This window comes from Triticum aestivum, chromosome 1A (assembly GCF_018294505.1).
Source record: "Triticum aestivum cultivar Chinese Spring chromosome 1A, IWGSC CS RefSeq v2.1, whole genome shotgun sequence".
Taxonomy (NCBI): Eukaryota; Viridiplantae; Streptophyta; class Magnoliopsida; order Poales; family Poaceae; genus Triticum; species Triticum aestivum.
The window spans coordinates 410,427,988-410,435,250 of NC_057794.1; positions in this window are offsets into that span (position 1 = coordinate 410,427,988).

Sequence of the window (7,263 nt, forward strand, 5' to 3'; positions counted from 1 at the left end):
TACACCAAGGAAGCTTCGAGGTGGGCACGAGGTAGGGGGCGCGCCCTATACCCCCAGGCACGCCCCCACCCTTGTGGGCCCACCGAAGCTCCACCGACGTACTTCTTCCTCCTATATATACCTACGTACCCCAAACGAACAGGGATGGAGCCAAAAACCTAATTCCACCGCCGCAACTTTCTGTATCCATGAGATCCCATCTTGGGGCCTATTCCGGAGCTCCGCCGGAGAAGGCCGTCATCACGGAGGGCTTCTACATCATCATAGCCTCTCTGATGAAGTGTGAGTAGTTTACCTCAGACCTTCGAGTCCATAGTTATTAGCTAGATGGATTCTTCTCTCTTTTTGGATCTCAATACAAAGTTCTCCCCCTCTCTCATGGAGATCTATTCGATGCAATCTTCTTATTTTTGCGGTGTGTTTGTTGAGACCGATGAATTGTGGGTTTATGATCAAGTCTATCTATGAATAATAATTGAATCTTCTCTAAATTCTTTTATGTATGATTGGTTATCTTTGCAAGTCTCTTTGAATTATCCGTTTGGTTTGGCCAACTAGATTGGTAGTTCTTGCCATGGGAGAAGTGCTTAACTTTGGGTTCGATCTTGCGGTGTCCTTTCCCAGTGACAGAAGGGGCAGCAAGGAACGTATTGTATCATTGCCATCGAGGATAACAAGATGGGGTTTATTTCATATTGCATGAATTTATCTCTCTAGATCATGTCATCTTGCTTAAAGCGTTACTCTGTTTTTAACTAAATACTCTAGATGCATGCTGGATAGCGTTCGATGAGTGGAGTAATAGTAGTAGATGCGGAATCGTTTCGGTCTACTTGTCACGGACGTGATGCCTATATACATGATCATGCCTAGATATTCTCATAACTATGCTGAATTCTGTCAATTGCTCAACAGTAATTTGTTCACCCACCGTAGAATACTTATGCTCTTGAGAGAAGCCACTTGTGAAACCTATGGCCCCCGGGTCTATTCTCATCATATCAATCTCCATCACTTTAATCTTGCTTTGCTTTTTTACTTTGCCTTTTACTTTTCACTTTGCATCTCTATACCAAAAATATTATATCTATCAGATCTCACTCTTGTAAGTGACCGTGAAGGGATTGACAAGCCCTAATCGTGTTGGTTGCGAGTAGCTATCATTTTGTGCAGGTACGAGGGACTTGAGCGTGGCCTCCTACTAGATTGATACCTTGGTTCTAAAAAACTGAGGGAAATACTTACGCTACTCTACTGCATCATCCTTTCCTCTTCGGGGAAATCCAACACAAGCTCAAGAGGTAGCAAGAAGAATTTCTGGCGCCGTTGCCGGGGAGTCTACGCAAAAAGTCAACATACCAAGTACCCATCACAATCCCTATCTCTCGCATTACATTAGTTGCCCTTTGCCTCTCGATTTCCTCTCCCCCACTTCACCCTTGCTATTTTATTCGCCATCTCTTTCCAATTCTCCTTCTCCTCCTCCTTTATCTGTTTGCCTTTTTCTCTCTTGCCTTTTGTTTGCTTGTGTGTTGGATTGCTTGTTTGTCGCGATGGCTCAAGATACTACCAAATTGTGTGACTTCACCAATACCAATAATAATGATTTCCTTAGCACTCCGATTGCTCCTCTTGCCAATACTGAATCTTGTGAAATCAATACTGCTTTGTTGAATCTTGTTATGAAAGATCAATTCGCCGGCCTTCCTAGTGAAGATGCCACTACTCATCTGAATAGCTTCGTTGATTTATGTGATATGCAAAAGAAAAAAGATGTCGATAATGTTGTCGTTAAATTGAAGCTATTTCCTTTTTCGCTTAGAGATCGTGCTAAAGCTTGGTTTTCGTCTTTGCCTAAAAATAGTATTGATTCATGGAACAAGTGCAAAGATGCTTTTATCTCTAAGTATTTCCCTCCCGCTAAGATCATCTCTCTTAGAAACGATATTATGAACTTTAAACAACTTGATCATGAACATGTTGCACAAGCTTGGGAGAGAATGAAATTAATGATACGTAATTGCCCTACTCATGGTTTGAATTTGTGGATGATTATACAAAAAATTTATGCCGGATTGAATTTTGCTTCTAGAAATCTTTTAGATTCGGCCGCGGAGATGCTACTAAACTCCTAGATAATATTATGGTTAATTATTCTCAATGGCATATTGAAAGATCTTCTAATAAAAAAGTGCATGCGATAGAAGAAATCAATGTGTTTAGTGGAAAGACAGATGAACTTATGAAATTATTTGCTACTAAAAGTGTTTCTTCTGATCCTAATGATATGCCTTTGTCTACTTTGATTGATAATAACAATGAATCTATGGATGTGAATTTTGTTGGTAGGAATATTTTTGGTAACAACGCGTATAGAGGGAATTTTAATCCTAGGCCATATCCTAGTAATCCTTCTAATAATTATGGGAATTTCTACAACAACTCTTATGGAAATTATAATAAGATGCCCTCTAAATTTGAGAATAGTGTTAAAGAGTTTATGAATTCACAAAAGAATTTTAATGCTTTGCTTGAAGAGAAATTGCTTAAAGTTGATGATTTGGCTAGGAACATTGATAGAATTTCTCTTGAGATTGATTCTTTAAAGCTTAGATCTATTCCTCCTAAGCATGATATCAATGAGTCTCTCAAAGCCATGAGAATTTCCATTGATGAGTGCAAGGAAAGAACCGCTAGGATGCGTGCTTCCAAAGATGCCTTTATTAAAGCGTGTTCTTCCAATTCCTATGAAAATCAAGATGAAGATCTAAAAGTTATTGATGTGTCTCCTATTAAATCTTTGTTTTGCAATATGAATCTTGATGAAACTGAATATGATCTTCCTTTACCTAGAAGGCGTTCTAAAAATTCGGAGTATTTAGATCTTTATGATGAAATTGATGAAAGTGGGATTGAAAGAAATAAAAATCTAGATGTTGCTAAACCCACTATATTGGATTTCAAGGAATTTAATTATGAAAGTTGCTCTTTAATTTATTGTATTTCCTTGTTGCAATCCGTGCTAAATTCTCCACATGCTTATAGTCAAAAGAAAGCCTTCACCGAACATATTGTTGATGCCTTGATGCAATCTTATGAAGAAAAACTTGAGTTGAAAGTTTCTATCCCTAGAAAACTCTATGATGAGTGGGAACCAACTATTAAAATTAAAATTAAAGATCATGAGTTTTATGCTTTGTGCGATTTGGGTGCTAGTGTCTCCACTATCCCCAAAACTTTGTGTGATTTGCTAGATTTCCGCGATTTTGTTGATCGCTCTCTAAACTTGCATCTTGCGGATTCTACTATTAAGAAACCTATGGGAAGGATTAATGATGTTCTTATTGTTTCAAATAGGAATTATGTGCCCGTATATTTCATTGTTCTTGATATAGTTTGCAATCCTTCTTGCCCTATTATTCTTGGTAGACCTTTCCTTAGAACGGTTGGTGCGGTTATTGATATGAAGGAATGGAATATTAGATTTCAATTTCCATTAAAAAAGGGCATGGAACACTTTACAAGAAAGAAAATAAAATTGCCATATGAAACTATCATTAGAGCCACTTATGGATTGCCTACCAAAGATGGCAATACCTAGATCTATCCTCGCTTTTATGCCTAGCTAGGGGCGTTAAACGATAGCGCTTGTTGGGAGGAAACCCAATTTTATTTTTATTCCTTGCTTTTTGCTCCTGTTTAGTAATAAATAATTTATTTAGCCTCTGTTTTGGTTGTGTTTTTTGTGTTTAATTAGTGTTTTTTCCAAGTAGAACCGTTGGGAAGACTTGGGGAAAGTCTTGTTGAACTTTCTGTAAAAAAAGAAACTTTAGCGCTCACGATAACTGCTGTCATTTTTATTTGGAGAGTTCTATTTAGTTAATTATTTTTTCAGATGATTAATAGATAAATTCCTCACTTCCAGCAATTTATTTTAGAATTTTTGAGGTTACAGATCTTGCGCTAGCTACAGATTACTACAGACTGTTCTGTTTTTGACAGATTCTGTTTTTTGTGTGTTGTTTGCTTATTTTGATGAATCTATGGCTAGTAAAATAGTTTATAATCCATAGAGAAGTTGGAATACAGTAGGTTGAACACCAATATAAATAAAGAATGAGTTCATTACGGTACCTTGAAGTGGTCTTTTGTTTTCTTTCTCTAACGCAGCTCACGAGATTTCTATTGAGTTTTGTGTTGTGAAGTTTTCAAGTTTTGGGTGAATTATTTTGATGGATTATGGAACAAGGATTGGAAGAGCCTAAGCTTGGTGATTCCCATGTAACTCCCAAGATAATCCAAGGACACCAAAAAGTCAAAGCTTGGGGATGCCCCGGAAGGCATCCCCTCTTTCGTCCACTTCCATCGGTAATTTACTTGGATCTATATTTTTATTCACCAACATGATATGTGTTTTGCTTGGAGCGTCTTGTATTATTTGTGTCTTTGTGTTTTAGTGTGCCACAATCATCCTTGCTGTACACACCTTTTGAGAGAGCCATACATGAATTAAAATTTGATAGAATACTCTATGTGCTTCACTTATATCTTTTGAGCTATGTAGTTTTGCTCTATGTGCTTCACTTATATCTTTTGAGCATTATAATTTTTCTCTATGTGCTTCACTTATATCTTTTGAGCTATGTAGTTTTGTTCTATGTGCTTCACTTATATCTTTTGAGCGTTATAATTTTGCTCTATGTGCTTCACTTAGATCTTTTAAGAGCACGGTGGTGGATTTGTTTTAAAGAAACTATTGATATCTCATGCTTCACTTAAATTATGTTGAGAGTCTCTTAATAGCATGGTAATTTGCTTAATAATAATATGCTTGGTATTCAAGATTTGTGAAACTTTCTTTTGAGTCCATTGAATACTAAGAAAATATTGAAGCATGATAATTGTTTTGAGATATGGAGGTGTTAATATTAGAGTGATGCTAGTTGAGTAGTTGTGAATTTAAAGAATACTTGTGTTAAAGTTTGTGATTCCCGTAGCATGCACGTATGATGCACCGTTATGTTATGAAGTTCAAGCATGATTTATTTATTGATTGTCTTCCTTATGAGTGGCGGTCGGGGACGAGCGATGGTCTTTTCCTACCAATCTATCCCCCTAGGAGCATGCGCGTAATACTTTGCTTTGATAACTTCTAGATTTTTGCAATAAGTATATGAGTTCTTTATGACTAATGTTGAGTCCATGGATTATATACACTTTTCGCCGGTATCATACACCTACCATATACCTTCCTCAAAACAGCCACCATACCTATCTATCATGGCATTTCCATAGCCATTCCGATATATATTGCCATGCAACTTTCCACCGTTCTGTTTATTATGGCACGCTCCATCATTGTCATATTGCTAGCATGATCATGTAGTTGACATCGTATTTGTGGCAAATCCACCGTTCATAATTCTTTCATACATGTCACTCTTGATTCATTGCATATCCCGGTACACCGCCGGGGGCATTCATATAGAGTCATGTTTTGTTCTAAGTATCGAGTTGTTGAGTTGTAAGAAAAATAAAAGCGTGATGATCATCATTTTTAGAGCATTTTCCCAAGTGAGGAAATAATGATGGAGACTATGATTCCCCCATAAGTCGGGATGAGACTCCGGACGTAAAATAAAAATTAAAAAAAGAGGCCATAAAAAAGAGAAAAGGCCCAAATAAAAAAATGAGAGCAAAAGAGAGAAGGGACAATGTTACTATCCTTTTACCACACTTGTGCTTCAAAGTAGCACCATGATCTTCATGAGAGAGAGTCTCTCGTTATGTCACTTTCATATACTAGTGGGAATTTTACATTATAGAACTTGGCTTGTATATTCCAATGATGGGCTTCCTCAAAATGCCCTAGGTCTTCGTGAGCAAGCAAGTTGGATGCACACCCACTTAGTTTCTTTTGATGAGCTTTCATATACTTATAGCTCTAGTGCATCCGTTGCATGGCAATCCCTACTCACTCACATTGATATCTATTGATGGGCATCTCCATATCCCGTTGATACGCCTAGTTGATGTGAGACTATCTTCCCCTCCTTTTGTCTTCTCCAGAACCACCATTCTATTCCACATATAGTGCTATATCCATGGCTCACGCTCATGTATTGCGTGAAGATTGAAAAAGTTTTGAAAAAGTTAGAGTATGAAACAATTGCTTGGCTTGTCATCGGGGTTGTGCATGATTTAAATACTTTGTGTGGTGAAGATAGAGCATAGCCAGACTATATGATTTTGTAGACATAATTGCTTTGTTAGTATGCTTGAAGTATTATTATTTTTATGTCAATATAAACTTTTGTCTTGAATCTTTCGAATCTGAATATTCATATCACAATTAAGAAGATTTGCATTGAAATTATGCCAAGTAGCACTCCGCATCAAAAATTCTCTTTTTATCATTTACCTACTCGAGGACGAGCAGGAATTAAGCTTGGGGATGCCTGATACGTCTCCAATGTATCTATAATTTTTGATTGCTCCATGCTATATTATCTACTGTTTTGGACTATGTTGGGCTTTATTTTCCACTTTTATATTATTTTTGGGACTAACCTATAAACCGGAGGCCCAGCCCAGAATTGCTATTTTTTTTGCCTATTTCAGTGTTTTGAAGAAACGGAATATCAAACGGAGTCCAAACGGAATAAACCTTTCTAGAACATGATTTTCTTCCCGAATATGACCCAAGAGACTTGGACCCTACGCCAAGGAAGCTTCGAGGTGGGCACAAGGTAGGGGGCGCGCCCTATACGCCCAGGCGCGCCCCCACCCTCCTGGGCCCACCGAAGCTCCACCGACGTACTTCTTCCTCCTATATATACCTACGTACCCCAAAACAAACAGGGACGGAGCCAAAAACCTTATTCCACCGTTACAACTTTCTGTATCCACAAGATCCCATCTTGGGGCCTGTTCCGGAGCTCCGCCGGAGAGGGCCGTCATCACGGAGGGCTTCTACATCATCATAGCCTCCCCGATGAAGTGTGAGTAGTTTACCTCAGACCTTCGGGTCCATAGTTATTAGCTAGATGGCTTCTTCTCTCTTTTTGGATCTCAATACAAAGTTCTCCCCCTCTCTCGTGGAGATCTATTCGATGTAATCTTCTTCTTTTTGCGGTGTGTTTGTTGAGACCGATGAATTGTGGGTTTATGATCAAGTCTATCTATGAATAATATTTGAATCTTCTCTTAATTCTTTTATGTATGATTGGTTATCTTTGCAAGTCTCTTCGAATTATCCGTTTG